This window comes from Bremia lactucae, assembly GCF_004359215.1.
Source record: "Bremia lactucae strain SF5 chromosome Unknown BlacSF5_NotPlaced_183_SHOA01000117.1_1171385bp, whole genome shotgun sequence".
Taxonomy (NCBI): domain Eukaryota; phylum Oomycota; class Peronosporomycetes; order Peronosporales; family Peronosporaceae; genus Bremia; species Bremia lactucae.
The window spans coordinates 236,027-249,738 of record NW_027152196.1 but is presented as its reverse complement, the minus strand read 5'-3'; positions in this window follow the sequence as shown (position 1 = coordinate 249,738).

Here is a 13,712-nt window from a genome sequence, read left to right as displayed (position 1 = left end):
TTATTGGTAGATATAGGCCTTTATATCTACTTGCTCCGCGGTTCAGTCAGCACTGGACGCGCGCAAAGAAACAGATAGATAATACTAATTACATGTTTTCTATTATTAGAAAATTAAGTTAGTAGAAAATAGATAAAAAACAAATGAACTTGATTATAAAGATACAGTATACGTGTAACCCTCTTTATAGAAAGTGTTTAAAAGCGAGTCTTCCTCTGCGCGTACTAGTGTACGTGAAATGACGTCTAGTTATGCTTGCGAAGTGGACTTGTACTGTAGTAGCACAAGTCGGCAGTGCCCCGTTACAACTAGCGTAATCCAAGATACGAGGTATTTAAAACAATAGGCTCGCAATACGTATCAGTGCATATTTACAGAGATGGCATTTCTGATTAGTTATAATAAATTTTTGTTGAATACGATTGGATATAATTTAGTCCGAAAACTACTTCTTCCTAGTTCACAAGTGCGCACGTGGAGCCTGTAACAGGGTGTATCATTACCTGAAATAAACACTTTAAGGTTGTTAATTAACATTATCTAAAAGGTGGATAATATTTGAAGAATATTATTTTGTGTAGTAATTTTCAGAAAGCTTATCCATTGGTAGATATAGGCCATTTGATCGACTTGCTCCGCGGTCCTGTCAGCGCTGAACGCGCGCAAAGAGAGAGAGACAAATAAGATTTTATTTACATGTGTTGTATTAGCTTATAATTAAGTTAGTATTAAAAAGATAGAAATAGAAGAACTTACTTAAATTAAATACACTTTTCATGTAGGCGTCTTTAAAGTAACTGTTTTTAAGAGAGTCTTCCATTGCACGTACTAGTGTACGTGAAGTGACGTGAGGCACCACTTCGCACTGCTTCAGTGCGAAGTGGACTTGTACCGCAGCAGTACAAGTCGGCACTGCCCCGTTACACCTGGTAGTAGTTAGTAGTCCGTCCAAGGACCACAGTTCCATCATCTGACATGGACATATTCGATGATATTGGAAATACGCATTACGTTTCGTGTGATAGCTACTCCTTTCTTAGTGCCATAGAAAGGAGTGCGTGCGGACGAATGAGTTTGACCTTGAGGAATGACGCCATCTTGGCCATTCTGTCCGGTTTGGACAGAAATGCCCTCCATTTAGTCATCGCCAAGTTTATACAACATCAACTTGACGAGGCGAAGGAGAAGGTAAGCTTGCTTAATCAGCAAGGCTCTCGACGGGCAGAACTGTTGAGGTTACAGCAGGTACAGACCCCTCTACCTTTGGTGACGCACACGCGTCGTCCCGAAACCTTAAGATTGATATCTCTAAGTTTAGGGGAGTCGAAGAAGACTCTCTCTTAAGATGGTTTGTCGAGTTAGACGATGCCACAAGGGCTCGTCTCATCATCGACGAGCAAATGCAAGTCGCATTTGCTCAATCAAATTTGGCAGGCCGTGCCAAAACTTCGGCATTGGGCCTTTAGTTCCGCTAGCCATATGTCTTTGGGTCGCTAGAGGCTTTTAAAACCCGACTCAAACAGACGTTTGAACCACCAAGGGCTGAGTTCAGAGCTCGTTCAGAGCTTCTGAAACTCAAGCAAGGCAAGCGTGATGTGCACGCATATGCCCAGCACATACGACTATTAGCGAGTTGTATTACAAATAACCCAGTTCATGAACACACGTTGATTACGGTGTTCATGCAAGGTCTTACGGATGGTCCCGTAAAGACCCACCTGTTCCGCTTGAAACTGGATACGCTTGAAGAAGCACTATCCGTTGCGGAAAAGGAGGACTTTAGCTTGAGATAGGCTCAAGCTAATTTGTCATCGTATCGTTCTCCAAGACGACACGAGCTTGGAGGTCCACAACCTATGAACCTCTCTCATAAGGAAAGCGAAAAACTTCGCTATTCAAACAACAAGCGATTTTTTTTATTGCAGAAATGCAACCGCTGTCAGAAGTTATGACACTACGCTCATGAGTGCAGTGCCTCACGCCCAGTACCGAGAGGTAACGTAATTATGGACCAAATGCCAAAAAGGGCAACGGTCGCGGGTCCGACGTTGTTGCGAGATCACAACAGCGAGGCGGACCGCCAAAAACCGGTCGGGATCAGTAGGGGCCCAACGCCCTACTGATCCAGCAACCTCACGAGAACTTCAAATCTCTTGACTAGAGTTGCTCCAGACACACAATCATTATGTGTCTCTGCACCAGGTGATGAGGTATCCCTCATCACCTTGAAATTGAAAGTGACAAATGATTTGTCACCCAGAGCCCTAGTGGACTGCGGAGCGTCGAATTACTTTATTCGTTGCCAGTCGCTAGAGGGTCGTAGGCTCAAATATGTTGAGCGCGACATCCCTCTAACGTGGATGACGGTGCGTCTAGCGACAGGCGCATCGATAACAGTAATGAAACGCGTAGTGAAATTCTACCACACGTTAAAAGATTTACAGTACGATGATGATGTCATCGTACTGAATTTGGATGGCAAATTTGATGCCATCCTAGGTTTACCTTGGCTTAGATAATATAAGCCAAAAATCAGCTAACAGCATCGATCCGTAAAGATGCCTCTCACTTCTTCATTAGATGGCAATCTGATGAGCGTTTGGAGCGTCCACAAGCATGTATATGTGTTACGAGTGCCTCACTTGTGGTACGGTCGTTAGTACAACTGCACAAGATCACAGTGTGATTACCAATCACAGTGTGGAGTCATCTGCCGGCGGCTGTGTTATTGCACAGGCAGCGCCGAAGGTCCACCACTCGAAGAGGTCGAGTGGATTGAGACATGAATGTACGCCTAGCGGGCGACATCCAAGGAAGATACAGGTTGTCCAAAAGGGACAACACGATGACCCTAGGTCGAGTAGAGAGTTGACCGTAGAGGACCCGACTGTGATTGCGCAATCACAGTCGGAAGGCGTTGAGAGAATAAGTCCCCACGTATATACATAAGGAGAAAGGTCCTCAAATAGTTAATGCTAAAGTGACTTGACTTAGCATCCCGAGTGATTAATCCCCCGGCAGCCTGTGGAAATAGGATCCCAGGAAGAAACGGAGAAATTGAATGTCTTGGTTGATGACATATCAAGAGTAGGCGCTTATGCTCTTAATCTGTATGCGCCTCCGACGTTAACTTCGGAGATAACTCAATTACCAACCCTAGATCCTAAACGCTTCTTGAAGATCTGCATAGTGGAAGAATCAAGCAGATCTGCGTACTCGTCACAGAGAACGAATACGTAACCGATGTTCGGTCAGTGGTAATTTTGCAGAAAACGAACGGATTCTCAGCAGCTCATCGATGGACGAAAGTGTCCTGGATTTAGAGATATCCTACTCAATCCTGGGAGTCACTTAAACAAATCCTTTATACAAAGATTTAGTTAGATTTAGGGATGTATTCCCTGAAGTAGTTACATGCGAGTTGCCTAAGGATAAAGGCACTCGACATGAAATCGAGCTCAAAGCGGGCTCGAAGTACTATATCATGAAGCAGTGACCACTGCCTCGTGAACGAGTACTTGCGATCGATAAATTCTGTATCGATCGATTAAACTCAGGCCATGTAAGAAAGTCAACCTCCCCATATAGCTCTCTGACCTGGAATAGCGGCCCGCCCCTACTGACCCCGACCGTTTTTTAGATATAAAAAATATAGTCATTAGTTCTGATTTTATTTAAGGGAAAGGCGAAATGAGCTTTTCGGCGGTCCGCCTCGCTGTTGCGATTTCGCAATAACGTCAGACTCGCTACCGTTCACCTTTTTGGCATTCTGTCCATAATTACGTTTAGCACTTCTCGGTACTGGGCGTGAGGCACTGCACTCATGAGCGTAGTGACCTAAATTTTGACAGCGATTGCATCTCCGCAATCGCGTAGTGTTCGAAAAGCGAGGTCTCTCGCTTACGACGTAAGAGAGGTCCATAGGTTCTCGACCTCCAAGCTCTTGTCGTCTCGGAGGACTATACGATGACAAATTAGCTTGAGCCTGTTTCAAACTAAAGTCTTCCTGTTCCGCAACGGATACTGCTTCTTCCAGCGTATCCAGTTCCAAGTGGAACCGGTAAATCTTTACGGGACCATCCGTAAGACCTTGCATGAACACCGTAATCAACGTGCATTCATGAACTGGGTTGTTCGTGATACAACTCGCTAAGAGTCGGATATGATGGGCATAAGCGTGAACATCACGCTTGCCTTGCTTGAGTTTCAAAATTTCTGTTCGAGCTCTGTACTCAGCTATAGGCGGTTCAAACTTCTGTTTGAGCCGGCCTTTAAAAGCCTCTAGCGAGCCAAAATACATATGGGTGCGCAACTTGAGGCCTAGTGCTCAAGTTTTGGCACGACCTGATATATTCGATTGAGCAAATGCGACTTGCATTTGCTAGCCGACGATGTGACGAGCCTTAATGACGTCAAATTCGACGAATCACCTTAAAAGGGAGTCCTCTTCGACTCCCTATACATAGAGATGTCTATCTTTAAGGTTCCCGGACGACGCGTATGCGTCATCCCAGGTACAGGGGTCTGTACCTGTTGTAACCTCAACAGTTCTGCCTGTTGAGAGCCTTGCTGATTCAGCAAGGCTACCTTCTCCTTCATCTCGTCAAGTTCATCTTGTATGAACTTGACGATGGCTGAATGGAGGCCATCTCTGTCCAAATTGGACAGCATCGCCAAGATGGCATCGTTTCCTACGGCCGAACTCATTCGTTCGACCGCACTCCTTTCTATGTCACTTAGAAAGAAGTAGCTATCTCGCGAAGCGTGATGCATATTTCCATTATCATCTGACATGGCCATGTTAGATGATAGAGCTGTGGTCCTTAAACGGACTACGAAGTGCTACCAGGTGTAACGGGGCACTACGACTTGTACTGCTTCAGTACAAGTCCACTTTGCACTGCTTCAGTGCAAATGGTGCCACACGTCACTTCACGTACACAAGTAGTAGCAGAGGAAGACTCACTTTATAACACTTTAAAGAGGGATAAAAATAAATTTATATAATTAAATTCTTCTGTGGTCGGAAGATCCTGAAAACCGCGACGAGCTGACGACAGCTCATCATGAAGAGTGTGATACTTCCGTTCGTACTCCAAAATTGTTTACGCAGTCTTCGAACGGTCTTCCAACCGTTCGATACGGTGAACCTGCACCATCTGCTCCAACGAGCGACGCTTACCGCGCTTCTGTTCAAGACCTCCTCCATTACATGTAGGTAGTGGTCGAGATTGTCGAACTTCACCTCTAGATCCGACACACATGTCTGGATCTAATTTTCCCTCCTCCACCACAACCATTGGTTGATTTTCACGAAAGTCAACGTTTCCTTGTGGAACGTATTCTAAACCACCGTGATGAGGAACTGATTCAGTTGAATTCTTGCACCGGTTGGAGTTCGCTTCTTAAACTTAACGCGGATCGCGTTAAGTTTATGAAGCCAGGCTTCGCGTCCAATGTCTTTGACATTGCAAAAAAACATTCCAGGCCTGCATAAGCGAGACTTTATCTCGCTTATTGTTGCCACTATACCATCGATGCTTAAGAAAGTATCGAGATACAAATCTTCCTCAGCGCGAAAGTTCTTCGCGCTGGGATCAAGGCCATGTTGCTTTGTTGCAATAAATAAGAGATATTTATTGTGAGGAGTAGTCTCTCCAGACAAGCTATTAATTAGCCGTTTGGGCAAAAGCCACGGCTTCTTTTCAGGGGCAAGACGAGACAGTTAGGTGTCTACGCTCCCCTGAGTGGTACCCCCTGAAGCAGGGGTAACACAAGAACTTTTATGACGATGGCTTAGGCCATCATCATCACCACGCACAGAAATATGTGAGGTTGACGGCACAGGAGACGGTGCTGGCGATGAGGAATCATCCTCAGCGTCAGAACCAAACATGCTATAGCGAATGCATTTAGCATGTTTATAGAGATTGAGCCCCCTCATTTGAAGTCTCGTTGTCAGCCGCCTGACGACGATCAGGCGACTGTTCTGCTCTCCCCGAGTCGGCCATTTCGTCCAACTCGCATTCATAGTCGACCTCCAAAGAGGGGTCGCACTCACGTGGTGACTCACCACGTGCACCCAAAACATGTAGTATTGCAGGAGAAGAAGATACTACGGCAGACGAAACTCTGCCGTAAGAGACAATAATGCGCCACCCGCGGCTGCATGTACCGTAGCCGAAGGCGCCGCACAATCCCATACCGCATGGACTCGTTAATTATGCGAAAAACATAAAAAATGATGGTTCTGACCAATCAACATCGTTTTCAATTAAGTGGTCTTAAAGTGACCACTGTGTTTAATGGTAGTCAGAGTGATTGTTGTTTAAGGAAGGGGTGATGTAACGGGGTGTATCGTTACATGAAATTAACACTTAAGGGCTGTTAATTAATATATTATCTAAAAGGTAGAGAATATTTGGAGAATTTTTCTTTATATAGTAATTTCGGAAAGCTGATCCATTGAAATATATGGGCAATTATATCTACTTGCTCCGCGGTCCAGTCAGCACTGGACGCACGCAATGAGAGAGACAGATAAGACTTTATTACATGTATTGTATTAGTATGTAATTAAGTTAGTATTAATTAGATAGAAACAGAGGAACTTAATTATATTAAAACAGTTTTATTTTAGCCCTCTCTAAAGCAAGTGTTTTAAAGAGAGTCTTCCTCTGCACGTACTAGTGTACGTGAAGTGACGTAAGGCACCACTCGCACCGAAACAGTGCGAAGTGGACTTGTACTGAAGCATTACAAGTCGGCAGTGCCCCGTTTCACCCACAAGCAATCCCGCCACGTCAGCATTCTTTATTGTCAACCCTCTGTCCAAGATTTTCTGTAAAGTGCTTTATATTTTTTTTGATGAGCTCTGGCACTTTACACAAATGGCGCGAAGCCTTTGTCGAGTTTCAGCTTTCATTGCTGCCTTGTTCCCATATAACCGGTTTAATTGCTTATTTGTAAGCACTCTCACGACATGTCGTGACCACAGTCCCGCACTGCTAATCTCCACATTCAAAACGATGCATGAGGGAAAAGCGTCGTTTATGGACGTGCTGCACGATGGTGCCCACTCCATGGCTCTACCTCCAAGTTTGGAAATGGCCATAGCTACCTTTTGCCGTTCTGTTAAGAACAAGGCAGAATTAATGGACATTTCCATCTGCTTAATCTAAAAAGGGAGATTGTCAACCTCTTTCCCCTCAAATGTTTTCACATTTACAGTTAAAGGGCGAGCTTTCGGCTCTGAGTCAGGTACAGAGATGTACGGGTTGGCATGGATGCCGCTAAATGGTCCTGTACCTGACCGATCAGGGAGGCTTCGTACCGCATAAAGGCTTCAAGCCTCGCATGCAGGACCTCTGGTCCCTGGGAGGTAATCAATTCCACGTGTTCAAGCCCAAATAAGGTTTTGAGCTTGTCATAAGCGGCGCGTTGCGTTTCTGACAATTCTGGAACCTCTTCCATTTTCGTGAGGGATAAGTCTTTAAAATACTCAGGCGTAGATTGACTACGAGAGCTACCAGATGAAGCGGAGCTATCTCGCTCCTACAGTCAGAGGAAGACTTTCAGACTCATAGAGTCACTTAGTTCTATTGAACTAATGGGTTTAACAACTCAGGGTGTCCTACAAGCTATTAAAGTGAAAAGAATCCTAGTTTCTTGCAACTTTGAGGCCTTCAGCCTAACCAAGTGGCAACAAATGCCCAAGAGAATATACCTTAGAAAGGCTTCTTTCTCTTACAGATCAATGCGCAAGCCTTAGGAAGGCACTTAACGCTTTAAGAGCAAAAGGGGAACTGCATTTTATTAAATTATATAAATCTTAAAACCTTAAAACCTTATCCTAGCTAATTTAATATAGATTTTGGCCGCCAGATTTATATCTGGCGGCGAACACAATTGTTACCCATAATAAATGGGATTAAGTAACTAACTATTTTAAAATTAGATAAAAGGGTATTTTACCCATAAAGTAAATGTATCATAACAACGGTTCTCCAGCCGATGTGGGCCCCATTACACCACTCGCACTGAAGCAGTACGAAGTGGACTTGTACTGTAGTAGCACAAGTCGGCAGTGCCCCGTTACAACTAGCGTAATCCAAGATACGAGGTATTTAAAACAATAGGCTCGCAATACGTATCAGTGCATATTTACAGAGATGGCATTTCTGATTAGTTATAATAAATTTTTGTTGAATACGATTGGATATAATTTAGTCCGAAAACTACTTCTTCCTAGTTCACAAGTGCGCACGTGGAGCCTGTAACAGGGTGTATCATTACCTGAAATAAACACTTTAAGGTTGTTAATTAACATTATCTAAAAGGTGGATAATATTTGAAGAATATTATTTTGTGTAGTAATTTTCAGAAAGCTTATCCATTGGTAGATATAGGCCATTTGATCGACTTGCTCCGCGGTCCTGTCAGCGCTGAACGCGCGCAAAGAGAGAGAGACAAATAAGATTTTATTTACATGTGTTGTATTAGCTTATAATTAAGTTAGTATTAAAAAGATAGAAATAGAAGAACTTACTTAAATTAAATACACTTTTCATGTAGGCGTCTTTAAAGTAACTGTTTTTAAGAGAGTCTTCCATTGCACGTACTAGTGTACGTGAAGTGACGTGAGGCACCACTTCGCACTGCTTCAGTGCGAAGTGGACTTGTACCGCAGCAGTACAAGTCGGCACTGCCCCGTTACACCTGGTAGTAGTTAGTAGTCCGTCCAAGGACCACAGTTCCATCATCTGACATGGACATATTCGATGATATTGGAAATACGCATTACGTTTCGTGTGATAGCTACTCCTTTCTTAGTGCCATAGAAAGGAGTGCGTGCGGACGAATGAGTTTGACCTTGAGGAATGACGCCATCTTGGCCATTCTGTCCGGTTTGGACAGAAATGCCCTCCATTTAGTCATCGCCAAGTTTATACAACATCAACTTGACGAGGCGAAGGAGAAGGTAAGCTTGCTTAATCAGCAAGGCTCTCGACGGGCAGAACTGTTGAGGTTACAGCAGGTACAGACCCCTCTACCTTTGGTGACGCACACGCGTCGTCCCGAAACCTTAAGATTGATATCTCTAAGTTTAGGGGAGTCGAAGAAGACTCTCTCTTAAGATGGTTTGTCGAGTTAGACGATGCCACAAGGGCTCGTCTCATCATCGACGAGCAAATGCAAGTCGCATTTGCTCAATCAAATTTGGCAGGCCGTGCCAAAACTTCGGCATTGGGCCTTTAGTTCCGCTAGCCATATGTCTTTGGGTCGCTAGAGGCTTTTAAAACCCGACTCAAACAGACGTTTGAACCACCAAGGGCTGAGTTCAGAGCTCGTTCAGAGCTTCTGAAACTCAAGCAAGGCAAGCGTGATGTGCACGCATATGCCCAGCACATACGACTATTAGCGAGTTGTATTACAAATAACCCAGTTCATGAACACACGTTGATTACGGTGTTCATGCAAGGTCTTACGGATGGTCCCGTAAAGACCCACCTGTTCCGCTTGAAACTGGATACGCTTGAAGAAGCACTATCCGTTGCGGAAAAGGAGGACTTTAGCTTGAGATAGGCTCAAGCTAATTTGTCATCGTATCGTTCTCCAAGACGACACGAGCTTGGAGGTCCACAACCTATGAACCTCTCTCATAAGGAAAGCGAAAAACTTCGCTATTCAAACAACAAGCGATTTTTTTTATTGCAGAAATGCAACCGCTGTCAGAAGTTATGACACTACGCTCATGAGTGCAGTGCCTCACGCCCAGTACCGAGAGGTAACGTAATTATGGACCAAATGCCAAAAAGGGCAACGGTCGCGGGTCCGACGTTGTTGCGAGATCACAACAGCGAGGCGGACCGCCAAAAACCGGTCGGGATCAGTAGGGGCCCAACGCCCTACTGATCCAGCAACCTCACGAGAACTTCAAATCTCTTGACTAGAGTTGCTCCAGACACACAATCATTATGTGTCTCTGCACCAGGTGATGAGGTATCCCTCATCACCTTGAAATTGAAAGTGACAAATGATTTGTCACCCAGAGCCCTAGTGGACTGCGGAGCGTCGAATTACTTCATTCGTCGCCAGTCGCTAAAGGGTCGTAGGCTCAAATATGTTGAGCGCGACATCCCTCTAACGTGGATGACGGTGCGTCTAGCGACAGGCGCATCGATAACAGTAATGAAACGCGTAGTGAAATTCTACCACACGTTAAAAGATTTACAGTACGATGATGATGTCATCGTACTGAATTTGGATGGCAAATTTGATGCCATCCTAGGTTTACCTTGGCTTAGATAATATAAGCCAAAAATCAGCTAACAGCATCGATCCGTAAAGATGCCTCTCACTTCTTCATTAGATGGCAATCTGATGAGCGTTTGGAGCGTCCACAAGCATGTATATGTGTTACGAGTGCCTCACTTGTGGTACGGTCATTAGTACGACTGCACAAGATCACAGTGTGATTACTAAACACCCTGTGGAGTCAGCTGCCGGCGGCAGTGAGATAGTTGGTGGGCACCTAAGCGACCTCACTCAACGAACCAGAAGCCTTAGTTTAAGTGACGTCACGGGAACGGTAATCCGGCACTGCAACTTGTTCTGCTTCAGTACAAGTCCACTTCGCACTGCTTCAGTGCGAGGGGTGCCTCACGTCACTTCACGTACACTAGTACGTGCAGAGGAAGACTCTCTTTGAAACATTTACTTTAAAGAAGGTTAAATGAAAAGTGTATTTTAATATTATTGAGTTCTATTGAATCTATCTTTTTAATACTAACTTAATTATGAGCTAATACAAAAATGTAAATAAAATCTTATCTGTCTCTCTCTCTTTGCGCGCGTCCAGCACAGACTGGACCGCGGAGCAAGTAGCTATATTGGCATATATCTACGAATGGATAAGTTTTCTATATATTACTACATAAAGTAATATTCTTCAAATATTTTCTACCTATCGATAATATTAATTAACCACCTTTAAGTGTTAATCTCACGTTACGATACACCCCGTTTCATCACCCCTCCCTTAAACGACAATCACTCCGACTGTCATTGGATAGAGTGATCACTATTAGACCACTTGATTAAAAACGATGTTGATTGGTCAGAACCATCATATTTTTATTCTATCGCATGGTCAAAAGGTCCATGCGGTGGGCGGATAGTGCAGAGCCTTCGGCTGCGGTTCATGTAGCCGCGGGCAACGCATTATTGATCTTGCGGCAGATGTTCCGTCTGCCGTAGTATCGCCTTCGCCCGCAACACTAGATGTTGCAGGTGCGCGTAGTGATTCTCCACGTGAATGCGACCCCACTTTGGAGGTCGACTAAGAATGCAAGTCGGACGAATGGCCGACTCGGGGAGAGCAGAACAGTCACCTGATCATCTTCAGGCGGCTGACTATGAGCCTTTGAATGAGGGGGCTCATCCGAGTCGACGTGTTGGTAGCATTCGCTACAGCATGTTCAGTTCCGACGATGAGGATGAATCCTCATCGCCCGCTCCGTCTCCCGTGCGGTCACCCGCACATATTTCTGTGCGTGGTGAAGACGATGGCGTAAGCTACCGTAATAAAAGTTCTTGTGGTACCCCTGCTTCAGTGTGTACCACTCAGGGGAGTGTAGACAATAAAATGTCTCGTCTCGCCCCTGAGGAGAACCGTGACTTTTGCCCGAATGGCTAGTCAATAGCTTGTCTGGAGAGACCACTCTTGACAATAAATATCCCTTATTCATTGCAACAAAGCTACATGACCTTGATTTCAGCGCCAAGAATTTTCGTGCTGAGGAAGATATCTGGATGTTTTTCTCAAGCATCGATGATATAGTGGCAACAACGAGCGAGATAAATTCTCGCTGATGCAAGCCTGGAGCGCGTTTATTCGCAATGTCAAAATTATTGGACGCGAAGCCTGGCTTCAAAGATTTTTCGCAATTCGTGTTAAGTTTAAGAAACGAACTCCAACCGGTGCAAGGTAAAGTTTAGAGTAGTACTAAGTCATCAATGTTAAGTAAAAGAACATTTGCTCTTCCATTTTGTCTGCGTTCCGTTTCTGACGGTCCACTGCGTTAGCAATAGAATCCTGTACAAAACGATTCTCGAGTCAGCAGAAATTCCTTTGCCGTATCATTTATTTTGTCATTTTCAGCGCGCTTTGTACGCACTGCCTTGAGATCTTTCTCATCTTCGATTTCGATTCCTTCGACATCGATATCACTCGCGTCGTTGGTATATTAGACGCTTGATGAGCATGAGCCAGAAATGGTTTTGCACGTGCGAGTCCAACCCCCCCTTAAACTAGAGGATCCTTCTAATTGGGTGGGTATGCGTGGATGGCGTAAGCCATTCACGAAGAACGGTGTATGCGTTGTAGACGCATGCACTGAATTATTGATGGCGAATTCGACCATCGGTAAAAACTTGCTCTAATCCGGATACGATTGGACGTGACCGAAGTATCTCTTTGAGGACGCAATTTACGCGTTTTGTTTGACCATCTGTTTCGGGGTGATCAAATGTTGACATAGTCAGCCGTGTTCCGAGAGATCGGAACACAGATTACCAGATCTTCTTCGTGAATCGTGAATCTCTATCCGAGCCTAGTTCATGATCCATTAAACGCAGAAGGTCCTTATTTCTGTGTAGGCTCTTTTATGTCACCAAACAATGTTGATTTTAAATGAGTGTTGCATCAGTGGGATTACCTTTCCTGTTCGAATGCGCAACCGGCTCGATATCGGGTAGGCGTGATAACGCATCAGCGACGACATTAAGTCGTCCTGATTTATATTCCACGGAGAAATTATACTCCGCGAAGAAGGATAGCCACCACGCCATTCTTTGCGAGAGGCGTGGGCTGTTTCGGCCGTGCGTAATGACGCATGGTCCGAATATACGATGAACGGTCTATCTCCTAGGAGATAGACCCTAAATTTAGCCAATGCATATTTCATGGCAACGAGTTCCTTGTCATGCACTGGGTAATTGCGTTCAGCTGGTTGCAGCTGACGCGATTGGTAACAGACGACGCGCTCCGCACCGTCTGTACCGTATTGCATTAACGCGCAGCCGATTGCGAGATCGCTGGCGTCACATTCCACGTGGAATGGTCTGTCTTGATCTGCGATCGCCAAGATGGGCGATTGCATCAAGCTTTACTTGATACCTTTAAATGAACGCTGACAATCAGCGTTCTATAATCATTTCTCGTCTTTTTTCAAGAGACGAGAGAGATGAACTGTCATCTCTGCATAATTGCGAGAGTACTTGTGCAAGTACGCCGCTAAACCAAGGAACCTTCTAAGTACCTTGACATCGACTGGAACTGGCCAGTCGGTGATTGCCTTGATCTTTCCGGGATCAGGGCGCACGCCGTGTTTACCGACGATGCACCCAAGAAGTGGTATTTCGCTTGCAGCGAATATACACTTCTTGAGATTTGCATACAACTTATGCTTTCGCATAAGTGTAAGAACCTGACGAACGTGAGTTTTATGAACTTCCACGTCCGTCTTACCGTCCATGGCCCGGCTATGGACGAATACATCGTCGAAATAACTCGGTGCGAAATCCCGCACCGGTCTCAACAGATTTGTTACACATCTGTTGAATGTTGCAGGGGCGTTACTAAGCCCCTGAGGCATCACTAGCCATTCCCAGAGCATACCACTGGGGGTGCTCACTGCTGTGTACGGGAT